Source organism: Fulmarus glacialis, unplaced genomic scaffold (genome assembly GCF_000690835.1).
Source record: "Fulmarus glacialis isolate BGI_N327 unplaced genomic scaffold, ASM69083v1 scaffold2621, whole genome shotgun sequence".
Lineage (NCBI taxonomy): Eukaryota > Metazoa > Chordata > Aves > Procellariiformes > Procellariidae > Fulmarus > Fulmarus glacialis.
The window spans coordinates 8,996-23,979 of NW_009190681.1; positions in this window are offsets into that span (position 1 = coordinate 8,996).

The window sequence follows — 14,984 nt, forward strand, 5'->3', positions numbered from 1 at the left end:
ATCTATACTTATATGATGATAAGTAACATTTGGGGTCAGTGAATCCCAATTTATTATAACTGAAGATGGTATCATGAGTTTTTTGTAAACTTACCAAAAGTCATCTCAGATTCTCTCCTCCAGGCTAATGCTAGCCAGAACTTTTCATTGGGTCTCTTCGCAGCTCCTTATTGAAAGTGGTTCCAGAGTTTTATTTCTGTGATGTTTAGAAACTTTCTAAATTTCAGCCTAAGTTCAAGATCTGATTTCTCAATTTGCCCAATATTTACTATGAATATATTATTTTTTTTCTTTCCTGTTAGCAGGACTAGCTAATTGAAAGAAAAGTATATGAATCCCGTAAGGACCAAACATATGATGTATTCATTTAGAGTTTAGCCATGAAGCCCTTGCCTTGCACATCAATTTTCAGCTGTGGCATCACTAAAATTAATGAGTTTGCTAACAAATACACGTGTGTAATTTTTACTTACAAAGATCTGAACTCACTTTGGAATTTTCAGTACCTGATGGGTAAGTAATCAAAACTTATGACTGGAAGCTTGATTTGTTCTGATAAACTCTTTAAGTACCTTAGAGCTTTCTTAATATGCATATGAATGCTTGCATCTGCAGGACATGCATGCATGAGCAAGTGGATCTGGAGACTTTAAGAGTTTATGCTTCATCATCAAGATGTGTTGTGTGAAATGATGCTTGCTGCTAGTTGTTCCACCTGTGTTTGTTACTTTATACTGCTGTGCTGTGGCCATTTCTGAATGCAGATTCATATCCATAAAACACCTGAATCGGCCTGCACTTTAACTTGACAAATGTGCTTATTTCCACTGAAACTGCAGGGAACGAAAACCTAACAGGAAGATTAAACACTGGTTATAATTTCGATTTCACTTTGACAACAAGCTTTATTTTGATCTGTAATTCAACAAATGACATCCTTTTGCTACATTCAAGGTAGCAAAATAGAAATAATGCAGTTGTGCGCTTCACTTTCAATAGTGCACTTAAAAGTACATAAGGTAAGGAATATACATAAGGAATAGAGCAACACTAATAGTGTGACAGTGGCACAAAAACTAGTTTGCTTTATTTTTAAACTCAGAATAGCAACAGGTAAGCATTACCATATGCTCGTATCATTTATGTACACTGAATAGTTTTTGAAGTTTAAAAATGCATACACCAACAACTGCAATCAAATCTTTCTTTGTAAGGCTCGCCACTATAACATAACCAGAATTATGCTGGGCAGCTTATCATCCTATGGTTTCTTTATAAAAACTGTACCATTAACAGAGAAAAGATGATATGGAAGATTTGGCTTCTCAACGGAAAATTGCAGGATGAGAATACTATTTAGCAGAATGTCAATAACATTGACATGGGAAGACGACTACATTGATCATGTACAGGAATTATACCACAGTGAAACAGGCAATCTTCAGCATACAGACGCTGTCTTAATTTTGTATATATCCTCATTATGAAGTCAGTGGAGTTTTTAATCATATCAGAGAAATATATACCCTATACAGCAAATGCTCTGGGAATAAAGGGGAACACTTTGCTGTTAATCAAAACCACTTCAGGATACACCAGCTAATGGGTAGACAAGCTGATTAAATATCACAGATGAAAACATTCTACACATCACCTCGGATGTATTTTCAAGAGAGAAGGATTTTCTATATTAGAAGTACTTTTTCTAAGTTGCAGCATTCAGTTGCTATTTCAAAAGATACTCTGTTAGGCTAGCTATACTTCTGCCTGAATATTTTGGAAAAGACATGCATGGAACCATTTCAAAATTAGATACAGCAGTCAAATTCTGATATGGAAAGGACTATTTCAGTTTCATAGTGGGTAACATCTAATAGAATGCAATAGGTTAATCATAAACTGGCATTCCTAATGATTTGGTGTATTTTTATCCCACTAGTTATTATTTCCTGTTATAATCAAAACTTTTAATTGGAAGACCCTTGTGGATACACAGTCATCTATTTAAGTGCTTGCCCTGATTAAGATAATTTCAAAGAGCATACAAACATATATTAAGGCAATATTATTCACTACTTTTCACCCATCTTTTTGTGGCAATTTTAATGTAAAAATTATGAAAGGCTGAAACTCTAAAATCTACACTGATCTAACAAGTATTCAAATATCACTTCACCCACTCATTAGTACCCAAATACAGCACCACAGAATCTCTACTATGTTCTCCTTGTTGCCTAAGTTATTTTAGGTTACTGTTGGTAATGGTCACATTGTTATGGGCAATGATAATGGGAGACTCACTGAAACAAAGGGCTGGGTAGGGGATGGAAACAGTTAAGAAAAAAGCAAAGAAAGGAATAAAACAATAGGTAAATTCTTCCTCTCTTTTAATAACAGAAACCTTATTCTTGGGTTTTCATGGGATTTCAGCTTGGCAAGTAACCTAGCTCAAGGGAAGCGGTGGACCCCCCTACCTGGCACTTGACAGACCATCTAGAGCACTGCATACACTTTCGTGCCCCCAGTTCAGCAAAGGCATCAGCAAACTGGAGCAAACTGGAGCAAGTTCAGCAGAGGCCATCGGGATGATGAGGGCTGGAATGCTGCCCCGTAAGCAGAGGCTGGGGCAGTGGGACTTGTCCAACCTGGTACAGAGATGGTTTCGGAGGCACCTCACAGGCACCCAGATGGCTACGGGGAGGGGAATAAGAGGAGGTAGTCGGGCCCTTCACAGCCATGCATGGCAGGGGGATGACAGATAACAGGAACAAGCTGAAATACGAGAGGTTCTTGCTAGATATAAGGAGAAATGTTTCACCAGTACAACAGGCAGGCAGTGGGACAGGCTGCCAGGGAGGTTGTGCAGTCTCTGTCTTTGAAAGTTTTCCAATACCTGACTGGGTAAAGCCCTGAGCAACCTGGTCTGATCTCACAGCTGGCCCTGAAGTAACAAGAGAACGCCATACGGACCTCTACAGGGGGTAACCATTAACTGCGCATCAGTCATACAGGAGTCAGCTGTAAGAAAAGTAGAGGTGCATCATGTTCACCACACTAACAGAAGATGACTGGACAGCCTTGGTTTATCCCAGCTGGGGCCAGATCCACAAAAGAATTTTACATTTAAGTCCAGCGGTAGAACCCCAAAATCTCTTGCTCAGCACCACTCAACACTGAAACTGCTTTAAATTTGGTTTTTGATTTTGAAGCTCCTCATGTGTGAACATGCCTGGCACAACAGCTCTCTGGGCAGAACAATGCCTCAGTCCCACACAAGTGCCATTACATCCCAAACTACAAAAAATCAGCACTCAGCTATCGGTTATTCAAACATCTCTTCCTAATGGGATCATTTAAAACACACTAACAAGATCAAGCCATTCACAATACATGTAGGTTGTGGCCATTTTCCTATAAATTCAGCAATTATAATAGCATCCACCTTTTTCCCACATAATACGGTAAAACTTGAAAGGCTCTGATAAACATTTCTTAAAAATTTGCCTGAAGTATGAAATAAGGTTACATGCTAGACTAGACTTTTCTGGGGGTAAAAGAAGAAAGGAAGGAAAAGGAAAGCAGAGAGGGCTAAGGCTCTTCGATGTAAACTTAGGAATTCAAAATTTATTAGGCTAGAGATACTCAAAAAGAGGAGAATCATGTAAACCACTGATTAAAGCATTCACTGAAGGTATGGGAAAGAGGGATTGCTATTTTCTCACCTCTTGTGATTACTTCTAAGGCTTTTTGGTAACAACTGGTAAATGTAAAGTGACTAAACAGCTCTTTTTGTGTAGAAACTGGTAAATATAAGCCATCTTCAGTTCAACATCCAAGTGTTACTGGGAATTGCCCAGACTTTGAATTTGGTTTCCACCGCAAAGCTAGAGCTTGCCAGGTTCGACATTGTGCCATGTGTACCATCTTCATCACAGAGCCTGGATTTTGCACCCAGCATTTTAAAGCTTTTGGGGTCAGCTCAGTATTACAAGGCCCAAGAGACTAAGATGGCCTATTTTCAGGTGTATAAATTAAAACACATCCCAAAATACTACATTAAGAGAACTTTAAATTTACAAAGTCAAGGACTTGAAAACACGGGATGTGCTAGACATGAAGGTTATGTAACCTTAATCAGTCTTCTTGTGAATGCATTTTAAGATGCTGTCCTTAATTGCATCTGTCCCAACTGTCTCCATCCCTATTCTTTGACTATTTTCTTTAGCTCCCTTAGGCCTTCCTGTGCTGATTCTTTGACTTCACTCTGTCCAAAAAGGCCCTGCTCCACTTTCAGTGAAGCTACTCTTCCCCACTCACAGTCTTCCCGTGGGTTGCTTATCCCGTTTCAGGCTCCTATTCTCTGCGTGACTGGGAAGCAAAGCATCCCTCCCACTTTGCTTGGAGTGGGTGGCAGGATTTTTAAAAAATGCTTTCCACCTAGGTTTTTAACCTTCTTTCATAAAGGAAAGAACATGTGGACTCACATGCATATCAGGCAGTCCTCCACTTGGATATAGCTTCTGTATGTCTTTATTTGTTTAACCAAATTCCACAAGGGGGTAGAAGCCCCAAGTGTATCAAGCTTCTACAAGTTTCATAAAAGCACCAGTACAAGAGAGAGACCTTCTTAACGCAGATAAGAGAAAAAGGCTCAGCATTCATTCAACACTTATGAGAGGTCGGAGAACGCATTTGAGGTACAAACCTGTCATACACAATTTCAGTGGTTTTACTGCTCACAGAGCAATGTATTTAACTTGGACAAAACAACTTATTTTCCTCTTCTCTCCCTCTTGGAAGTAAAACTCAGTCTGGAGCAGAGAGTCACTGGAAAATTTCAGCCTAAATGGTTAAGATTTGGCAACATGATAAACAACTCAGAACAGGGACTTAATAATAGGCAGCACTAGGGTCCCACCTGTAATTATCCATTACGTCCCAAGTGAGAAACTACAAAAAGTTTCTTTGAGATGTAGGGAATGTAGTTGCATCCAGACAGTTTAGGTTTTGAGCTGAATCCAGTCTAAGGTAGTGTTTACAGATGAACACTGGTTAGAGGAGGACTGCAAACTTTCCATGGTATAGGGATGGAATGTGCTAGCCATATAGCTGCCAGCAGAAGTCTCTCATCTCCAGCCTAGTAATGACACAAGCACTATTTCTGCTTTAATTGTATATGTGACAAGGTTGGTTTAGTGCAATAATTATATACCATTGCAACCAATAACGCTTTACAAAAATAGAGAAGGAACCAATTCCCTTTTCATGAAAAGCTAAATTCCCAGTGTTTTTAGTAAAAGCAAGATGACATTGTGGATTCCAGAGAGTATCTGACTGCTCACAACTCCAGATAGATCTTGGATAGATTTCAAAACCATGGTTTCTCACATAGGCTGAACGGTGTTACGATAGTGCAATCTGATCTGCTGCTTCATATTTCCGGGTATCATTAAGGCACCAACCTTTTAAAATTTTGTAGGTTGTCTTTTTTCTCTTTTTCGTTAAGAGAATTCTCAATGTCCTTGTTGCAAACTTTCTTTGTGCCATACTGTACTAATCTTCTGCACATGTTGTTCTACCCTGTGCAACTACATTTCGGGCAGCATTATTTTTGTCCTCTTGGCTTCTATAACCCGCTCACTGAAAAGATGTGTCCTGTTCCTTACAGGACAGGTTGCAGTGCTCAGAGTGGAACTTATTAACCAGGATAAAAGCAATGTATTCATGCCAGGTCAGCAAGGGGCAGGGAGAGGGGGATGGAAGGGAGAAAAGAAGGTGATAGTGAGTTGTAAGAGTGGCTGAGCCCTGCCGCAGGGACAGAGGGCCTATGTGGGAGGAGTGGCACTAACGCAAGCCTGAGGAGGTAGAGTGTTCTTCAAGTGAATGGAGAAAAGCTGAAGTGCCCAGCTTTCAAAACACCAAGGTGCAGATGGGCCTCACTTCATAGAGAAAAGAAAATACAATACTTTTACCTCATTGTCCTGGTAGAATTCCTTTTCTGTATTTATTTATGTGCTCAAAGGGCAACTTGTTTTAACAAGAGGCATAATTTCATGACCAGCAACATGGTGCAGTGGGAGAGATGCTTCTCCATCACTGGATCTTCTCGAGCTCCAGTGGTAAGGAATATGATGAATAGGAACCTTCACTGGCTGATACAGCCTTGCTTTGCAGACTAATTGTATGCCAAAGGTTACCTGCAATTACAAGGAAGGCATCACTAATTAGCAATCTTCCCAAGTAAAGACAGGTTGTTTTATAACTGTATCTCACTCATAGATGGCTATTCTCACTTGACTTCATAGACTAACATTCAAGACATTACAAATTAAACAATGTGTTTCCTCTTCCAGCTCAAATAAACAGCATTTTTGGTACTCCGGATCAAGGGACACAGGAATGACTGCATTCATCCCCAGTCACACAGGGGTCTTATAATTATGTTTTCTTCTTCATTAGTGCCTGAAAAAAGTCCTATAAACTCACAGAAGAGCAGTGCCAGCAGAGGCCAGCTGAGTTCAACTCCTTGTGCTGAGGTGTTTCTAGGGTATGTAGTTTGTCCTGGCTAGGTGTTTGTTAAACCAATTAAAGACCCTCCAGAACTACTCTGAGACTAGTTCCACTGTGTCACTGTCCTTATAGCTAAGAAATGTCCTACTGCATGTAACCAAAACTCCTCTCGCTAGTTACACCAAACTTCATTCTCTGTGAATAAAGGGTGAACAATTGATCACAAATCTTCTTTATAGCAACTTTTAATACCTGAAGATATTAGCTTGTTTTTGAAGTTAGATTAAATCTAATTCCTTCAAATTTACTTAATGGGTAGCTTTTTCAAAGCCATTTACCATTGCCAGTGATCTCCTCTCGACTTCTCCTTATAGTGCAGTTTCCTTATAATGGAGTAGCCAAAATCCTTGTAAGTGGATGCAATCCTCTTTGATTGTCATCATGGCTACATGATAGGGACATAGCATATATTCCTTGAGCCCAGATTTGGTAGGGAGAGCATTACCCAGGCTCTAGTCTACAGAGGGTTTTCTCCACAATCAGTACTGGACTGATTCCAGAGCTGGACCATCTCTGACAACACTGCTGTCTCCATGGTTGTAGTACTTGCCACAGCTTGCCACAGCTTTTACCTTCCATTGTTTCCTTCTGCTTCCCTGATGCAGTGTTAACGCTTCGTGGGGTCTAGCGCAGAGCTGTGTGTGGAACCAAGACCAATGGCAGGACCTAAGGTGGGTGCTACCAGCCCCCTGGTAAATCCATGCTTGCAATGTACCAGCTGATGCTTCAACAGCAAGGAGGTCTGTTTGGTGAAGATACGCTAAATACTTCATTCCCCTTCATTTTCTAGAATGTGGATTTTTTTTCCTCCTCTCCCCAGCATGGATGCTTTTATTCTTACTGATTGTAAATGATTTTAAAGAAGTATTTTAATGCTTACCTATAAGGAAGAGCTGAGGGAAGGAGAAAATCTGTGTCATGTGGCTGTCAATGAAAGCTGTCTTCCAGGCTACATCAGGGTTTTTAACTTTGCAAATCCTATTTTTGTTGACTAGTATGTGCCACAGCAAATGATGCTGGCAGGACGGAGATCCTCCTTTTGAGGTACTAATTCTGTCTCCCTCGCATAACACTGGCATTTCGTAAAAGCTGGCTGTGCATTATGCTTGGAACATCACCATTCTCCTCTTTACATGCACCTAAAAAGTTAAAACTGGATCTTATCACACAGTTGGTTCAGTTTTTAATGCTCCAATAGCTACATGTGAGACTGGCCCACCCTTCATGAGGGATAGGGTATCTTGTGCTAGTGATTGCTTCATTTCTGCTGCTAAGAATATTTGACTTTAAAACTGGACTCTGGCTTAAGTATCAGATTAAATGGCTCTATTCCCTCATCCACCAGACTGCCATAGTTGGAGAGCTGAGCTATCCTATTCCTGTGGGCATGTCTGAATAAAGCAAGAAACCCCACCTGTCTGGTACAGACAGATAATCTTTCTGCTTTGTGTTAAAACGAATAACCTTTTCCAAAATGCTAATTAACTATATATCTGTCTTGCCTTTTGCAGACAGTTCGGAGATTTTTCTGGCACTTGAAAAACATAAATGAAGGCGGCTTTAAAAAAGAAGCCTCTGAGGGGGGTTTATTAGTTTGGGTAAAGTACCAAACATGAACACAGTTGCGTGGGTATGCTTTTTGTTTAGAAGTGACTCAGATTCAGCTAGTCCATGGTACTGCGGTGTAAAATGAGGCCTTTTTGGAAACACTTCTATGTGTATTGAACGTTTTCCAGATTTAATATATGCTCTCTTTCTTTACATTTCCTTAAGAACCATGTAGTAGCTACCCTATCAATAATATACTGTAATGGTTTTCAGTCATCAGTCTGTGATCTACCTCTAAAGATTTACCTAGAAAAGCTTCAATAAGTTTCCATATGGAAAGGCCCATATAAAATTGTTACAGGCCCAGAAATTGTAAAAGATTTCAATCACTGCAGTACTAATGAAGATTTAAAGCTGGTTTTGTCAGACTTCTCATTCTTTTCTGTTTTCAAGGACTTATTTATATTTTCTTTCTCATTGACATGGTAAGTTTATTATTCTGTTTCATCTCCCTGACATTCAAAATATGACATACACTTGCATTGTCCCACTCTGCAGTTGGTTTTGAATATTTGTGTATAAACACTGCTATTTATTAGCATAGTTGGTACCCCTGAAATAAATAGGGTGCAGCATGAGTATTTAATTTCCTTCACTGGCTTCATTTATACCACCCCAGACACAAGACCTGTGTAAAATCTCAATTTCTTCTGATGACAAACATCACAGAATTCCAGTAGCAAAACCTAGTATTATGTCTAAGTCAGTCTTGCAACATCACTGCTATCAGTTCTCCAATAAACTGCAAGGCTGTCTAGGTTTAGCTGTACTGCAGTCTTTGTAACCCTTTCTTGTGAAGCTGAGGTGTTTTTAAATCCAACATTGAAAAATCTGTAACAAAAATATCTATTTTTTAACAAGTTCAAATTAGCAATTGTTTTGCTTTAGCCTCAGTCTCTGCAACCAATGGAAAACTTTCTCTTATTTTTCATTTTCAGATAAGCAAATATCTGGGAAAAAAAAAAAAAATCCAGCAAAACCCCCCACACAACTCCCCTTTCTTTACAGCCTATTCAGCTAGATAGCTCTGTAGTTCTTTGTAGTACATCAGTCATGTCCTGTGCTTCCCTGCACAGCATACATGCCCCAGCAACCCTGACATTACCGCCAAGAAAAACTAAGTGAGAAACAACTGTGCTAGGCAACCAAGTCAAATTTCTACAGACGACAAAGCACGTATTGCCAACAAAGCTTTTTCTTTGTTGATGTTACTGCATCATCCACGTGCTATTTGTGTATGGAGTTTCCAATGAGAAAAAGCCATGAAATGGTAATACTTATTCTGCTGTTTTCTCATTCTAAAGGCATAAACAGGAGTTGAATGTTATAAAATCTTTAAAGACATAGGGAGGTCTACTTCAACCCATCAGCCACTCTCACCCAGAAGTAATAGTCCTCATAATGCTGCCTCCTACGCTTCACTTCCCAACTCAAGGGCCCAATAAGAAGATATATAAAATATTATAAATTAGGCCAGTTATAAAACCAGCATGCTTTAACAACTTTAAGAAAGGCCTAAAAAGGAAAGTTTATTTTCTTATTCTTTGTCAGTCTATGAACAACCCTGCACACATAGATAGATAGATAGATAGGAAAGACAAAACAACAAAATTCAGTTTAAGACCCCTACATACCATGCAGGTGAATGTAGTGTGATGGTGTAGTTCTACTAGGTTCGAAACTTTTTTCTTTTTGATGACTGTGGCATTTTACTAATATCTAGAACATTTTGGATCAAAACTTTTCAGTTTCAATTTACTGTCTTACACAGAAATCAAGTATTTGCACATTTTATAGAATAAATTGTTTAACATCGAAGACAGCTTTAATATAAAATTTTCAGCAATGTCTACATGAAGGAATAGGAAACCAAGATATTTATGTGCAAACATTTGAAACACTTGAACGATATTTCAGATATTGAAAGACATCCAAATATTTTAAATCTTAATTGTTCATTTTTTCCATTAAAGGCATTACCTTCTCCTAATAATAATTTAATAAAAAATTTATAAGCTTATTTTGATAAAATTACTATATATACAAATTCATTGAAAGTAGAAGCAGAATATGCCTGAAAATACAGTAATGTGTGCATTCACTAAGTATGAACTATATTTTCTTACCACAAACTCCTTTTGATTTTGTCATAACTATTGCTTACGGTATGAGGAAAGACGATTTTACACAGCAAACACAATCTCTTCCTCAAGCTGGCTGCGGCATGATGCGGTGGAAGCACACCATCTTCTGGTAGTAAAAGATCGCTTTCTAAAAGCACGTGAAAGAAAGTCTTTGTGTCACTCAAAAAATCAGGAACACCCCTCAGATAGATAAGGAAAATTACAGATTTTTTTTTTTTGCATGAAAACGTCCTAAAGTATTTCTTTTCCATAGAAAATTGTATACAAAGAAAATAACCTGAGACTTTCTAACAAAACACATTGCCAATTAGCAGTATACTTTCAGCTGACAGGCTTCAAAAGATTAAACCTCTTATTGTTCAAATAACTGGAAGTCAGAATAGACAGGTGATAGTCCTGTGCTGAAACTCCTAGTAGGAAACTAGTATCATATTCTATTTGTTGTTGGGTGTTGGTTTTAATCGCATTGATTGTTTGCAAATCATTTTCCAAAATGACTATCGACTTCATTCACCCTGAAAGAGAGAGAAATTATGCCACAACTTCTAGCTAAACATTATATTTAGAGGATTGCAAAACTATAATTAAACCATGGTAAACTGATGGTCTTTGCAGTGAATGTTAGTGCCACGGAGGCAGCCCCTACTGAAGGCGGCTAGCAGACGTCGCTGACAAATGCAGCACGTTTCTCTTCGCTCACTACAGCCTAATGCTGCCGCCTTCTGCTTTCGCCAACAGCAACAGCGCAAGGCTTTCGGTCACCCCATTAACCCCCAGAATTAGAACTACGACAAGCAGGAGATACTGTGCCCCGGCTCCATTCAGCTGGAGGCCCATATGTTCCCCAGCCTTCCTTTTCTAACCTACATACTTAAACAAGCACTTCCTACTTCCTTTGACATACCTCACCAGACACGACTCCGGGCAGGCCTTGACTTTCCTAACCTTATGCCTACACCTACATATATGGACAGTCTCTGTGTATTCCTCCAATGCTGGAAACAGCTAACAAAGGGGTAGGTCAAGAAATGTGGCCCATCGCTTCCTCCTCCTCCTCTTCCTGGCGGCCCTGCGTGTCGGGGACAGCCAGGCTGCTCCACGGACAGCACTATGACTAGGTAGGGTGGGCAACAAGGGAGGCACCGGCTCTGGGGCGGGTGGGAGGCAGAAGCCCCGATGGGAGGCACGGAGTGGCCGTGGCCTCTGCAGGGGTGTTTGTCGGGCAAGTGGTGGGGCCGGGAGCGGCACAGAAGGGCAGGGAAACCCAGGGCTGAGTTCCCGTTGGACCTTCCCTATGAACCACATGGGTCCATGATCCCCTTCCAGTATCTGCGGTTCCTTTATGGAGAAGCATCTCACAACACAGAACGAAAACCTTTCTCATCTGTATTTGCTTACAGCTGTGCATGCAGGCCGTGCTTCTCGGCCACACCGTTTTCTTGAGCCTCAAGCCTATCCTGGGGGGTAAATAGTCAGTCTTTATTCACTTTGTAGTGTGAACACTACTTTTCTGTCTTGCCTTCAGGTGGAACATACCTTGTTACGTTCTTGGCTGAGGCTCAGACGTGCAAAAGAGCAGAGTGGGAATTCGGAGAGCTCAGAGATGTGTCCCGGGGGGCTTTGCCTTGCAAAGCTGCATTTGCTACCGGCTCCACCCTTATGCTGCTTCCAGTGCAGGCTGCAAAGGCAGTGGCTTGTTGGGGAAGAGTTCAGAGCCTGTGTGAGCCCCTGGGAGTCCCTTCCCCCGGCAGCTCCACACAGGTTTGTGCCAATACAGTGCTTCTGCCCGCACCTGGTAACCCTTTGCCAGGTGCTCATGACTGGAAGGAGAAGCAGGAGTTGGGGAGTAACTGCGTGTTTGAAATGCATTCACTGCCATTCAAAGCTGAAGAGGTATATCGGAATATAACATGAGAGCTGTTCTCTTCTGCCTTTGGTTGCGGATGTGGATGCAGGTGATGGCTCTGCATCTTCTCAGTGGCATCCTGATGTAGAGCCTTGGAGGGAATGCATGCGTAAGTCGTGAGTCTTTACTTCCTTTGAGAGCTGCCAGGTCCTACCCAGAAGGTCACCCCGGCCCCTCCGCAGTTGCTGCTTATGAAAAAGTGCCTCACAACATATCATGAACACTTTTTTCCTCTCTGTTTGATTATAGCTGTTCCCTTGAGGAGTGCTTTTCCAGCTTCTGGGCTGGATCCTGGATTTGACCCTCAGGAGCATCCCAATGGTACACTGTCAATCTCTGATTACCAGAAGTAATAAACATATACTTTTAAACATTTTACTCATGTGCAAGCTAACGGAATACTTTCTCTGAAGGTCTTCAAGGAGATCATGGTCTGCCAGCGGCTGGCACTGGTAAGTCTTGACCATTCTTTCACTTTGAGAGCAGCCAGGTCATGGACAAAAGCTCATTCTGGCCCCTCTGCAGCTGCTGCTCTGCAGACCAACATTTAATGATTACTGGTATTGCACAGTGAGCGTAATGCATTCTTTGCATGAAAACTTTCCACCCAGAAGGTCACCTGGGTGCCTTGGCACCTTTCAGCGTCTCGTCCTACACCTGTGTCCCCCTGCTCATCTTCCAGGCACTACCATTCACTTATGAAGAAGTAGATCGCAACACATCAGGGGAATATTTCTCCTCTGGATGTGATTACGGCTGTGGCTGTAGGCCATGTGTCTTCAGCCTGTAAGCTGGATGCTGTTCTAGAGCCCCAGGGGGAACATAGGGCTAAGGCGTTCAGCTTTGGTTTTCTATTTTTTATGACTTTATAATACTGTATTGCACTCCTGCGGAATCCAGGGTCCCCAGCAAGCACTCCTTGCCCAAAGCCTGGGGGTACAGCCGGACGTAGCGATCGTTCAGCCTCTCCAACACACTGTGTGACTGTCAGCAGTGCAGAACACATGAGTATGTGGAACTGTCTCATCTCCTACAGGTGCTGCTGGTGGCAGTGAGAAAACTCCACAGGCTGCAGATTGCAAATGGCCGCTAATGTACTGTGCAGCTGTGGCACTGACCATCCTGGCATCCATAGTCCTTCTGGCAGCTTTGAGTCACCTGGTTAAATCGCTGCTGAAGAACAGAAAACAATGAGTTGGTCTTCTCAGCATTCTTGGTTGGATGGCTGCTTTGCGCAACGAAGCATTTCCCATGGCAACATCGTGGAGTGCAGTTCGCTGAGGGCAGCAGCACTCTATTAGTAATCCATTTCATAGAATCAGAATCATAGAGTTGTGGAATGGTTTGGGTTGGAAGGGACCTTTAAAGATCATCTAGAGCAACCCCCTACCATGGGCAGGGACATCTTTCACTACGTCAGGTTGCTCAAAGCCCCACCCAACCTCACCTTGAGTGCTTCCAGGGATGGGGCATCCACAACTTCTCCGGGCAACCTGTTCCAGTGTCTCACCACCCTCATTGTAACAAATGTGCTCCTTGTGTCCAATCTAAATCTACGCTCTTTCAGTGTAAAACCGCTGCCCCTTGTCCTGTCACTACAGGCCTTGGTAAAAAGTCTCTCTCCATCTTGCTTTTAAGTCCCCTTTATATATCAAAAGACCACCATAATGTCTCCCTGAAGCCTTCTCTTACCCAGGCTGAACAACCTCAGCTGTCGGGGTTGTTGCTTCTGTTGTGAGAGTTTTTTTACCTCCAGCCTCTTGATTCACATTAATGTGGATTCTTTTCCAAAACCCATTCTTTGTGTTGCAGAGAACCACTCCTTCCTGTTGTCAACATTTCCTCAGAAAGCGACGCAGCTACAAGTGAAGCCAAAGCAAAATTAGAAATAGCAAGAAAACTCACCAAAATTGCCATGGAAATAAAAGATCTCACCAATAAGAACTTAATAATATAGATGCAGACTGTGAAAACACTTTGGCCTCCTGTTGTCAGCTTCATAGAATCATAGAATCATTTAGGTTGGAAAAAACCTTCAAGATTATTGAGTGCAACCATTAAAACCTTCAAAGGGAGGGAAAGGAGGAAGGTCCCTCTTTTGCACCAGGAGGTGCTGCTCCATTGTGAAGCCAGCAAGAAAGGCACTCACACTCTGTACAGCATCGTTTTCAATGCTCTTTGTTCCAGCTAAGGCTCCAAAGCAAGAGAGGGTGGCATAGTTAGTTTCACGGCCCTTCGGATGCTGGAAACCCTGAGTCACGCAGCACTGAGCGGGCCTCCGACCAGCATGCAGCACGCCAGGCAGACCCCATCCGCAGAATGGGTTACCCCATTTTGGTTATTCGAGCTCTTACTGGATTTTGTTAAAAAAACCAACTCTGTTCATCACTTCTAGTGTCAAGCAGAACGGATCTTCCCATGACAACTTCTTGCCACTGCCCTTTTAGGCAAAGGCAAGGCCAGGCCGGTACGAAGCGGGAGTTGCCTGCAGGCTCCCCTGGTCCAACAAGCTGGCGGAGTGCATCCTGCAGCCAACTCTCCCAACTCCTCTATCTCGTCCCCGCAAGCGGCACACGGCATGGAGGAGGGGGGTTGCGGTCAGTTCCTAACACTTTGTCTCTGCCGCTCCTTCCTCCTCACATTCTTCCCCTGCTCCAGCATGGGGTCCCTCCCACAGGCTGCAGTTCTTCAACAACTGCCCCAGCATGGGTCCTTTCCACAGGGTACCGTCATTCAGCAACAGACTGCTCCAAGGT